Here is a 13334-nt window from a genome sequence, read left to right as displayed (position 1 = left end):
AAACTTAAGATACTGATCGATGTGTGATAAGTTTTCATTTTCCTTATTATCACCACCAACATGATCTTACTGAATTGTCTGAGCTCTCAGTTTTTGTTTTGATCATTTAGTTTTAATATGTACTGTATCTGTAAAGGATTTTATTAGAACTAAACTAAGAACTTCCTCTGTTCTAAAAAAAAAAAAAAATTGCCTCAGCATGATAAACTTTATGGGTAAAACAAATCTTCATTACAATTTATGGAAATCCCCAAAAAAGGCCTGAAGTTTAAAGTGGATCCGAGATAAACTTTTACTCATGGCATAATTGTGTTCCTTACATATAGTTGATAGGGCATTCCTCAAGCCAAATACTTTTTTTTTTGTTTTAATACCCCAATTCCTAGGCATTCTGAGACCCATGTAGCAAGGGCTTATGGGTGCTCAGTCTGGGCAGGAGGAGGCATTACCAGCCAGAGATTTCAGAGGCAGAGAGGAGGAGGGAGAAGGAGAGGGGAGTGGAGTTTTGACAGGCTGAGAGGTGGAGATGCTGAGCAGCTTGCCTGTGTGTAATGATCACAAGCAGAACATGGCTGCCCTCATTGTATCACAGGAAGAAGTAATCATATACTGTTGAAACTGTTTGCAGTTAGATTTGCTGTGCAAACTATCTAAACTTTAGATAAGATATATCAACAAGTTACTTGTTATAGTTAGTTTTCATCTTGGATCCACTTTAACCAGGTTTCACTTTTGCAGAAGGCACTGGAAGGGTTAAGCCTCAGTGTTTACTATATGGAGAGCTGCCTTTGCAGAACTCTCCTGCAGTCTATTCACAGTTGCTGGTAAGATATTTAGACAGGTTGATCTGCCTAAACAAACACAGAAAACAGAGAAGTGAATTTCTTCATCAACTATATGTGGAATAGAACCTTTTTATTGTGTGCTGTGCAAGAGAACTCTTTTTCTGCTCTAAATTATATGCTACAACGTAAAAACCTTGAAAAGATAAACATTTCTTTGTTCACAGCTGAAACAAATCCTGTAATAAATTTACAGTGTGTGTACTTCCTGCTTTCATGGAAGCATACATATTGTTAACATGTTGTGTTTACCAATTACCTCTCTGCCATGGCAGTCAGCTAACCCAGGGGAGAGATCAAATAACAACTTGTGATCAGTCACAGATGAGGGGGAATTAGACAGGCTAAACCCTCTAAATACATACAGGATTTACAATATTTCTATGTTTTCATTCTGTCCTGTGCAAGTTCAGGTCCACTTTAACTAGGTTGACTTTAGAATCTTGTTGGGGAATGTGAAAGCATACCTGAGGGAACCTGAGGTGCAGGGGCGCCGCCAGCATACAGGCGAGCCACACCCCTGCTTGGGGCCTCACACTGCGGGGGGCCTCGCTCTGCTGCTGCTGGCGGCGGGCAGGTGGGGGAGCCAGATGGAGTGGCAGGAGGGGGGACATAGCGGCGGGGGAGCAGGCAGAGAGAAGTTTCCACTTACCTGCTTGGATCCTGCACACACCTTCTATCTACTTCCTGTCCTGGCGTCTGTCGCTATGGTAACAGCACCCCCTGTGATGACGTAACCACATATCATGACAAGGGAAGCTCTTACTGTTGTGATGCGCGCTGGAACAGGATGAAGATAGAGGCTGTGTGCAGGCGCCGCTTATTTCATGGATGGGGGGCCTCAACTTATGGACTGCTTGGGGCCACCAAAACCTTAGCTGCACCCCTGCTGAGGTGAGAGGGATATGGAAGCCAACATTTCTATTTCCTGTTAAGCAATGCAAGTTGCCTGGCTGCACTTCTGACGATCTGCCCCTAATATTATAAGCCAGCCCTCAGCTAAACTTTCCTGCTGCCCTCCTGTGTTTATAACCCCTCCCTCCCCCCCCACATGCACCTTCCCCGTGGTGACCTTAGTAGCCCATTAGGCAGGGAGCTCTTTTGGGGAGTAAAGCCAGGGGATCATACAATAATTGCTGGTTACTGTAACGATCGGTGTAACACAGAGAGGATCTGATCATCGGTGATCTGCAGTATCACCGAAAATACAGATATATACCCGATTATTGATGATCTGCAGTATCACCGAAAATACAGATATATACCCGATTATTGATGATCTGCAGTATCACCGATAATCAGATATATTTCTAAGCTCTGGACACCTGAGTAATATGAGTGTTTGGTGCAACAGTAATACTTTGAGGAGAGCACCCGTATAGAGGGTGCAAGGCAGTAAGAGATACTGCTCAGAGAACAGGTTCCTTCCAATGGTCTGATGCTCCCCAAGGGGCAGAGCCAGGCTGAGAGTGGGAAGGACCAGAGAGTGAGTGACACCAATGGTGAAGTGTCACTGACAGGTCTGTGAACTATCTCCAAACAGGGAAGATAGTTCTCGAGGTCGGACAGTGACCACCAAGCCTGACGGGGCTCAATCTCTTAGCTCCCTCAATGTATTCCAAATTTTTGTGATCAGTGTAAACGGTAATCGTATGTTCTGCTCCTTCTAGCCAATGACGCCATTCTTCGAAGGCCAATTTAATGGCTAGGAGCTCCCTGTTGCCTATATCGTAGTTTTTCTCTGCTGGTGAAAACCTACGAGAGAAATAGGCACACGGGTGTAATCTTCCCTGCAACCCAGAACGCTGAGACAGCACAGCCCCTACCCCGACGTCCGAGGCGTCCACCTCCACAATAAAGGGATAGGAGGTGTCGACGTGTCTTAAAATGGGTGCAGAGCAAAACAATTCTTTCAAAGTGGAGAAAGCAGCTAGAGCTTCGGGGGACCAGTGGTTGGTATCTGCCCCTTTCTTTGTGAGACTGGTGAGGGGTGCTATGACTGTGGAGTACCCCTTTATGAACCTTCTATAGTAATTAGCGAATCCTAAAAATCTCTGGAGAGATTTTAGTCCCACTGGCTGAGGCCATTCCAGGACAGCAGAGACTTTGGCAAGATCCATAGAAAGGCCCGAGGTGGAAATTACTCAGAGAGGTTATCTGAGAAGATTAGTATATCATCCAGATATACCAGGACAAATTTACCCAACACCTCCCTGAATACTTCGTTAATGAGTTCCTGAAAGACGGCCGGGGCGTTACACAACCCAAAGGGCATCACCAGGTACTCGTAATGCCCATCGGGTGTGTTAAAGGCCATCTTCCACTCATCGCCCTCTCTGATCCGCACCAGGTTGTATGCACCCCGCAAATCCAATTTCGAGAAAATCTTAGCATTGGTGACCTGAGTGAATAAATTGTCTATCAAAGGCAATGGATATCGATTTTTTACTGTGATTTTATTCAGACCCCGGTAATCAATGCATGGCCGAAGACCTTCGTCTTTTTTTCTTTACAAAAAAGAAACCTGCTCCGGCAGGCTACCGGGAAGGGCGAATGAAACCCTTAGCTAAGTTTTCACGGATGTACTCTCGCATGGCCAGTTTTTCCGGCCCAGACAAATTGTAGAGATGACCTCTAGGGGGCATACAACCAGATCGGAGATCGATGGGGCAATCGAAGGGGCGATGTGGAAGTAGTTTATCTGCAGCTTTGGGACAAAACACATCTGAAAATTCAGAATATTTTTCCGGTACCCCCTCCACATGAATCCTGGTCTGACCCAAGGTCACCCTCACTAAACAATGATGAAAGCAATGGGCTGACCAGCTTGTTAGCTGACCAGTGGCCCAATTAATCTGAGGGGAGTGAAGGTGTAACCAAGGCATGCCAAGGATGATAGTGGAGCTTGTCATGTGTAACACAAAAAAATGCAACTTCTCCCAATGCAGCACCCCTATAGTGACTCTCACCTCTGGTGTATGAGACAGAGGACGGCTACGTTGCAGGGGGGAGTCATCCACTGCCGTAACCTGGATAGGTGGTGTTACCGGGGTGAGCGGAATACCCAATTTTTTAGCAAATTTGTAATCCATAAAATGAGCCGTTGAGCCTGAATCAACGAAGGCCTCAGTGACTTCAGATTTATCTTCCCATGCAAACGTACAAGGAAGAAGCAGCCTTTTATCATCTAGGGGTAAAAGTTGTACGCCTAGGGTATTACCCCCAACTACTCCTAGGCAGTAGCATTTCCCGATTTCTTAGGGCAATTCTGTACTCTATGACCCCCCTCTGCACAATAAAGACACAACTGCTCTGAAATCCTGCGTCTCCGCTCCACCCGAGACAGCTTCGACCGGCCAATCTGCATCGGCTCGGGTGGAGGCGAAACGGGAGGAGGTGGAGTCACAGGAGGCGCAGCGTAGGACACCATCTTTACATGATTTCTACCCCGGGTCTGTCTCTGATAGCGTAGCCTACGGTCGATCCTGATGGCCGATGAAATAGCCTCATCAATGGTCTTAGGTTCAGGCTGACTTAACATAAGATCAGAGACCTCATCTGACAATCCTGATAAGAAACAATCTAACAGAGCAAAGGTGTCCCACCTGGCTGATACTGACCACCTTCTGAATTCAGCAGCATACTCCTCGACCGGACTCTTGCCTTGACGTAATAACTTGAGCTTCCGCTCAGAAGTCGAGGCAATGTCTGGATCGTCATAAATTATTGCCATAGCTTTAAAAAATTCATCTACAGAGGTTAGGGCTAAGTCTCCAGCGGGTAGACTGTATGCCCAGGTCTGAGAATCGCCTGATAACAAAGTCATAATAAATGTGACCCTTTGGGCCATAGTTCCTGAAGATCTAGGTCTCAACTCAAAGTATGATAACACTCTACTCCTAAAATTTCGGAAATCAGATCTGTGACCAGAAAATTTTTCAGGTACGGGCATACGTATGTCTGTGCTAGGAGGAGATCGCACTTCGTCCACAGCCGTCTGGAGGGTTTGTAAAGACCCGGACAAAGCATCAATTAACGCCTGGTGATTACCCAGCACTTGGTTGATGGTATCCACCGAAGTGGTAAGTGCGCCCAGACGGTCGGTGTGTGCGTCCATTTGCATTTTGGGTCTGGCGTTCTGTAACGATCGGTGTAACACAGAGAGGATCTGATCATCGGTGATCTGTAGTATCACCGAAAATACAGATATGTACCCGATTATTGATGATCTGCAGTATCACCGATAATCAGATATATTTCTAACCTCTGGACACCTGAGTAATATGAGTGTTTGGTGCAACAGTAATACTTTGAGGAGAGCACCCGTATAGAGGGTGCAAGGCAGTAAGAGATACTGCTCAGAGAACAGGTTCCTTCCAATGGTCTGATGCTCCGCAAGGGGCGGAGCCAGGCTGAGAGTGGGAAGGACCAGAGAGTGAGTGACACCAATGGTGAAGTGTCACTGACAGGTCTGTGAACTATCTCCAAACAGGGAAGATGGTTCTCGAGGTCGGACAGGCCAGGTCGGCAACAGACAGACAGATCAGATACAGAGACAGGAGACAGATTCGGAATCTTAAGACAAGCAGGGTTCAGCAACAGAGTATCAGATATAGCGAAGTACCAAATCAGAGATCAAGAGGGTGGTCAGGAAAGCAGAAAGTCATAACAGATAATAACAATGCCTAGTCTTAGGTGTGAGCTCCGTGATCATCAACACCCTGGAACTAGTCTGATATATAACAGAGTGATAATACAGTTCCCTAGTCTTGGGTGTGAGTTCCTTGATCATCAACACCCTGGAACTAATCTGAAGTATAACAGAATGGTAATACAGTTCCCTAGTCTTGGGTGTGAGTTCCTTGATCATCAACACCCTGGAACTAGTCTGGAGTATAACAGAATGGTAATACAGTTCCCTAGTCTTGGGTGTGAGTTCCTTGATCATCAACACCCTGGAACTAGTCTGAAGTAATAACACAGAAAATATCAGTTGACACCCTTCTGACTGTCATAAAGGCTCTGCTTCTCAGTGCGCGCGCGCGTCCTTCTGAACCTGTGTGGACTATCAGTCCCAGCCACACCAGACATGTGTTGTACTGTATCTGCTGGTTTGAACACACCACTGTCAGAGCATGCGGCGGTTTCCCCGCGTTCAGCCATACTGCTAGTGGTAGGCCCATGCGTGCAAACTAGGACGCGGAATCCGCCGCCATGTTGGACGCGGAATTGGCCGCGTTACTTTGAGTAGTCGCGGCGGCTTTTCCGCGTTTTCTCACAGTTACTTGCTGGAAGGAACGGACCGTTTGTGTCTATTTGGGGGAGGTAAGTCCACTGTTACCTCCCTTTTAAACTGTTTTTAACTAAATTTACTCTATTCAGGCACCTAAAACTAACTAGCTGAGCACCGTAGCAGATCTAGGAAATTTTACCCAGACAGGAAGGAATAAGCTCTGTCACTGAATGGCCACGCTGAGCTAGGAAAACATTTGTGCCTGGAGGGGAGGTTGATATATTAGCGCCTAAATGTTACCGTGTCCCTTGTCATATCCTTAGGTGGTGGGGCGGCATTTGTACAGCCTGTCCTCCTCATGTCGTGTCCCGGGGGAGGGGGCATTCATCGCCGGAGGACGCTTTAGCGCAGCAGAACCTTCCAATACGGTTATGCTTGGATTGCTGCCCGCTTTGATATTTGACTGTCAAAAACAGTTTCTCGCCAGCCCGCCTGGCATTTCGACACTTATGATTTTTACATTATTTTGCAGATTCCAGCTGTCAGGGAAAACGTCAAAGCCTCCAAAATATCAGAGCAAATTTTAAATGCCAGCATTTTTCTTTTGATTGTCATTCAGTTCCGTAAGGCTGTCAAAGTTGATTTTTTTTTTTCATCAAAATCCTCGAGGGTAAAGGGCAGCCTATAATGATAAGCAACCGCGTCCGATGCTGACAGCTTCAGCGTACCGCAGGAAAATGAAAAGCAGCTCCATTCCGTTCCCCCAGGCAGTGGTGACATGTATCTGGCACAGACCTGCTAGGGATTGGAATGGTGGCTAGCACCGTCCATCTGTGACCACCATATGTCAAAAAGCCTCTGAACCAAGTGACACTTTTTTTCTTCCCCATGAATGGACGCAAGCTTCTGTTGGGAAGACGGTTAATTGCGGTCTCCGTGTCGGGATGCCCCGGCTGTTTAAAAAAATTGTTTTGCTTTGTGTTTGTCAGTTCATGTAATACCTGCCAATCAATCTCGCGTTCCGCCGGTCTGCAGCGTTATTCGCAGCGTGGAATCCCAGGGATGCTTAGCGACAAGGTTAGGTAGGAACGTACCGTTCTGTTCTATTCCCGCGTCTAATTGATTGTTTTGTGCATGATTTATGGCTGAATATGTTCTCTGGATCTGAACGGTGAACGTAACGCTTTGTTTCTGCAGCAAGTCTTGCCAGGTCTCTATTGTATAGAATTTACAGGATATCAACACCGTTACAGCTAGAGAGAAGAAGCGGAATTACAGTCAGAAGGTTCCCTTGGCTCCAGTAGATTGGCCTCTAGGGATGAGCGAGCACAATCAGGGATGGATTCCTGGAATGGCCGGTAAGGCCCGGGCCTTGAGCGGCTTCTGGCGGTGGCCTGACATTGAAGAGGGATTACAGATACAAATAATATTGCACAGAAATTATATCAGAATGTAAAATGAATGGTGGAGCGTTTCTTCTATAAATAAAAGTCCCACACATAAAACACTATCCTAGCGCTCAGTGATGTAGAAGTCCCATAAAAGAACATAAAAAGTCCATACTCTTCTTGGCAGCCTCTAAACAGGAGAGCATCCCCACGCTCAACAAGTTTTGCCACTTCGCGACTCTTCAATGCACCTGAAGAGTCACAAAGCGACAAAACTAGTCGAGTGTGGGGACGCGGTCATTTGCTTTGGATGTCAGGGTGGTGCGGTCTGGAGGCTATGAGGACAGCAGATCTACTTAGCCCACCGGGAGTCCCACGTGAGGGGTAGAGCCCGATAAAACTCTGTGCCCAAGATACATCCACATGTTTGTAAGTGTGCAATCTTTGTATAACTAAATGTTATATATGGTTTTACGCTACGGTGGATCTAGTATGTTCTATTGGAGGTGATGTGATACAAAAAGACTAAAGGTGCCCATACACTCGTCAGATTGGCAGCAGATAGATAAGAAATGCATCTGATGATCTATCTGATGCGTTTTTAGAACATTTTTTACCAGGATAGAATTCCAATAGATTTCAGTTTGAAATCTATTGAAATTCGATCTGATGGCATTTTTTTGCCATCAGATTTCCATTAAGGCCAATGCAAACTGATAAGCAATCTCATCAGATCGACCTAAATTTTCCACCCTGCCAGTTCGATGGAAATCCATCGAAATCGATCGAAATCGGCCATCGATCGGTCGATTGGCCAACCGATTTGCAATCGATCGATCGATCGATCGGGATCGATCGGTCGGCCAGAAAATCGGCTGAGTGTATGGGCCCCTTAAGGGTGAGTTGCCACTGCTTGGGGTGTGGTGGCGGTCGACCATACTAAAGTGTCATTGTGTCGCTCCTGCAAGGATACCTCTTTAGAGGCTGCTGAGAAGTGTATGGACTTTTTATGGTCTTTTATAGGACTTCTATATCACTGAGCGCTAATCTAGTGTTTTATACTGTACATGGAAGAGGGATTGCTGTATATGGAAGAAGAGGCTGCAAATGGAATACAAAGGTTGCAAATAAGGAGCAACCTATGGAAATAGGGAACTGCTGCCCAAGGGACCTGTATTGAACTTAAAGAGAACCTGTACTGAGTAAAATTATTTAAAATAAACATATGAGGTAACGTCAAATGTACATTACATAGTTACCTTGCCATCAGTTTCTCTCAGAAGCTCACCATTTTCTTCTTACAGTGATCCCTTCCAGTTCTGACAACATTTTGTCAGAACTGAAATATGTCAGTTTCTGTCAGTTATATATCAGTTGCTGTCAGTTACAGCAGAGAGGAGAACTGATGTGCCCATGTTTCCCTATGGCACAAGTGGGCGATGTTACAGTTTAACTGTGTGCTGACCAGGAAGCTGTTATGGGGTAATGGATATTTTCAAAATGGAGGACGGAGAATTCCATTGATCACAGTGGACAATCAGGAGGCAGGAGAGGAAAAATAGATTGAGGAATAGACTACACAGGAGGTAAGTATGACTTGTGTATGGTTATTTTTACTTTTAATGTTCAGTTCAGGTTTTCTTTAAGGGGGCTGCTGTACATGAATGTTAGACATGGAAGAGAGGACTGCACATAGAATGAGAAGGATGCTTCTGCACATGGAAGAGGAGCTGCAAGAAATTTGGGTTGGAAAAAGTATAAATCCAGCCTTGAGGACAATTTTGCAAGAAGCTAAACTATCAAATCAGGTAATATGAGTGCGGGGGATGGCAGGAATCTAAGCGGTGAGTTGGGTGCCCAATGTGGGTAGTAGCTAAACAGTTAGATGCGGTTCAGTTTGGACACACAGAGGTGGGGATCAGATCTCTGAGTCATGTGACTGACTTTTCCATAAATGATGTCTTTAGAACATCTGCGACAAATATGAAAATGATATGAGTAATTGCAAAGTTTTCTATCCACCTTTACTAACCAGTAGTGTTGGGCGAACAGTGTTCGCCACTGTTCGGGTTCTGCAGAACATCACCCTGTTCGGGTGATGTTCGAGTTCGGCCGAACACCTGACGGTGCTCGGCCAAACCGTTCGGCCATATGGCCGAACTAAGAGCGCATGGCCGAACGTTCCCCGAACGTTCGGCTAGCGCTGTGATTGGCCGAACGGGTCACGTGGTTCGGACCCGAACGCGCTCTGATTGGCCGAACTGTCACGTGGTTCGGGTAAATAAATACCCGAACCACGTCATATCTCCGCCATTTGTCTGTGGGTTTAGCTTTGGGTAGGCAGGCAGGGTAGTTCGCGCTCCAGCCACGCTAGCCAGGGTCCCCCCCAGTCATTGTGTGTCACTGCTGGGAACAGTAGTACACCGCTCGTTCAGCCACACTATATAGCATTCTGTGTACTGTTCTGTGTCTGCTGGGAACAGTGGTACACCGCTCGTTCAGCCACACTATATAGCATTCTGTGTACTGTTCTGTGTCTGCTGGGAACAGTGGTACACCGCTCGTTCAGCCACACTATATAGCATTCTGTGTACTGTTCTGTGTCTGCTGGGAACAGTAGTACACCGCTCGTTCAGCCACACTATATAGCATTCTGTGTACTGTTCTGTGTCTGCTGGGAACAGTAGTACACCGCTCGTTCAGCCACACTATATAGCATTCTGTGTACTGTTCTGTGTCTGCTGGGAACAGTAGTACACCGCTCGTTCAGCCACACTATATAGCATTCTGTGTACTGTTCTGTGTCTGCTGGGAATAGTGGTACACCGCTCGTTCAGCCACACTATATAGCATTCTGTGTACTGTTCTGTGTCTGCTGGGAACAGTAGTACACCGCTCGTTCAGCCACACTATATAGCATTCTGTGTACTGTTCTGTGTCTGCTGGGAACAGTAGTACACCGCTCGTTCAGCCACACTATATAGCATTCTGTGTACTGTTCTGTGTCTGCTGGGAACAGTAGTACACCGCTCGTTCAGCCACACTATATAGCATTCTGTGTACTGTTCTGTGTCTGCTGGGAACAGTAGTACACCGCTCGTTCAGCCACACTATATAGCATTCTGTGTACTGTTCTGTGTCTGCTGGGAATAGTGGTACACCGCTCGTTCAGCCACACTATATAGCATTCTGTGTACTGTTCTGTGTCTGCTGGGAACAGTAGTACACCGCTCGTTCAGCCACACTATATAGCATTCTGTGTACTGTTCTGTGTCTGCTGGGAACAGTAGTACACCGCTCGTTCAGCCACACTATATAGCATTCTGTGTACTGTTCTGTGTCTGCTGGGAATAGTGGTACACCGCTCGTTCAGCCACACTATATAGCATTCTGTGTACTGTTCTGTGTCTGCTGGGAACAGTGGTACACCGCTCGTTCAGCCACACTATATAGCATTCTGTGTACTGTTCTGTGTCTGCTGGGAACAGTGGTACACCGCTCGTTCAGCCACACTATATAGCATTCTGTGTACTGTTCTGTGTCTGCTGGGAACAGTAGTACACCGCTCGTTCAGCCACACTATATAGCATTCTGTGTACTGTTCTGTGTCTGCTGGGAACAGTAGTACACCGCTCGTTCAGCCACACTATATAGCATTCTGTGTACTGTTCTGTGTCTGCTGGGAACAGTAGTACACCGCTCGTTCAGCCACACTATATAGCATTCTGTGTACTGTTCTGTGTCTGCTGGGAATAGTGGTACACCGCTCGTTCAGCCACACTATATAGCATTCTGTGTACTGTTCTGTGTCTGCTGGGAATAGTGGTACACCGCTCGTTCGCCACTGTATAGCATTGTGCTCTGTGTCGCTGCTGGGAATAGTGGTACACCGCTCACCCGTCACTGTATAGCATTGTGCTCTGTGTCGCTGCTGGGAATAGTGGTACACCGCTCACCCGTCACTGTATAGCATTGTGCTCTGTGTCGCTGCTGGGAATAGTGGTACTGTATAGCATTTCTGTACTGCCACTGTACTGCTGCCAGTCAGCGTGTACTGTAAGGATAAGTGAAATGAGGAAGAAATCCGGTGAAAGAGGGAGGGGCAAGGGAAGAGGTGTTTCCCCTGACGGTTCACGTACAGGCCACAGGGGAGCACCCAAGAAAACCCACTCAATACCGCCCATGTTGTCCAGGACAACAACCCTCACAAATCCAAAAGAACAGGACCAGATAATTACTTGGATGACCTCTCAAGCGTCCAGCAGTGGGTTAAGCAGCACCAGCACATCACGCACGAGGTCCGAGTCCTCAGCCAGTTACAAGGAGCCAGTGGGCACAAAGCTGACACAACCGGCAGCGACACCACGCACACAACTGCCAGATAACCAGTCCGATGAATTACCTCAGGACACAATGGGGTATTCGCAGGAGCTATTCCCAGCCCAACAAACTTCCACCTTTCAAAGGTCAATGGAGGAACAGCCAGAAATGTTGTGCCTGGATTCACAACCGTTAACTGTGGGAAATGCACCGCGCACTGAAATACAAGGCGAGTCCGAAGAGGACTCGGAAACCCAAATCCCAGAGCAATTTGGGCAGGAGGGGTTGCAATTGCAGGAGGTCGGCCGACAAGATCTGGAAGACGACGTTGGAGTGTGCTGCGCAGAGGTTGTTGTGGGGAGCTCTACTCCACGGCGGTGGCCCACAATGACATATGACGAGTTTGAGGAGATGGAAGAGGAGGGTATGGACAATGTGGACAGAGACCCAGATTTTGTTTGTGAACGAGAACATCGCCGTCGTAGCAGCAGCACAGATGAGTCTGTTGAAGAACACACTGCTGCACGAGTTCGCCTTGTGCCACAAGGTAGGCGGCGCGCAATTTCAGGCACCACAAGCGTGGAAGTTCAAGTGAGAGGCAAAAGAGGAGCAAACAGAAATCGCCAGCAAGGAGGCAGGTGCTCCAAAGTCTGGGCTTTCTTTGAAGACTGCACTGAGGATGTTACCATGGCGATTTGCAAGGTGTGCAAGACCCGCCTGAGCAGGGGGAAAAATATTAACAACCTCTCCACCACCAGCATGAGCCGTCACATGCTATCCAAACATCCCACTCTTTGGGCAAACGCGTCAGGACAGGGTACCAGAAACAACACTGCCTCCCTTGGGTTCACCAGACTCACCACCAGACCCGCCTCAGCAGCAGCAGTAGCCCAGCCATTGCGTGGTTCACAACATTCACAAACATCAGACGACGCTGACACTGTCACTTTCCGGAGTAGTGCTCTTGAGGTCTCCCAGTGTTCATCAAACACAACAACCAACAGCCCTTCCGTGTGCAGCGCTACGGTTCAGTTGTCTGTGTCGGAGATGTTTGAGCGCAAGAGGAAATTGCCAGCAAATGACCCCCGGGCCGTGGCAGTAACAGCCAGCATAGCCAAGCTTCTGGCCTGCGAAATGCTGCCATATCGATTGGTGGAGACAAACAGCTTCAAGGGCATGATGTCAGTGGCCATCCCACGTTACGTGGTTCCCAGCCGCTACCACTTTGCACGCTCTGCAGTGCCTGAGTTGCATGAGCACGTGGTCAGCAAAATAACCCGAAGCTTGAAGAATGCCGTTGCCTGCAAGGTTCACCTCACCACTGACACCTGGACGAGTGCGTTCGGCCAGGGTCGATACATCTCCCTTACCGCGCACTGGGTGAACCTTGTGGAGCCTGGCAGCGATTCCTCACCTGCTACGGCACGGGTGTTGCCCACGCCACAAACAGCTGCACCGCCGTCCCTCCCACTGGATAACAGCAGCACCTACCTCTCTGACTCCTTCTCCTCCAACGCATCTCAAAGCTGTACCTCATCCGGAAACGCTAAC

Source organism: Hyperolius riggenbachi, chromosome 2 (assembly GCF_040937935.1).
Source record: "Hyperolius riggenbachi isolate aHypRig1 chromosome 2, aHypRig1.pri, whole genome shotgun sequence".
NCBI classification, from domain to species: Eukaryota; Metazoa; Chordata; class Amphibia; order Anura; family Hyperoliidae; genus Hyperolius; species Hyperolius riggenbachi.
This window is presented reverse-complemented; position numbering follows the sequence as displayed.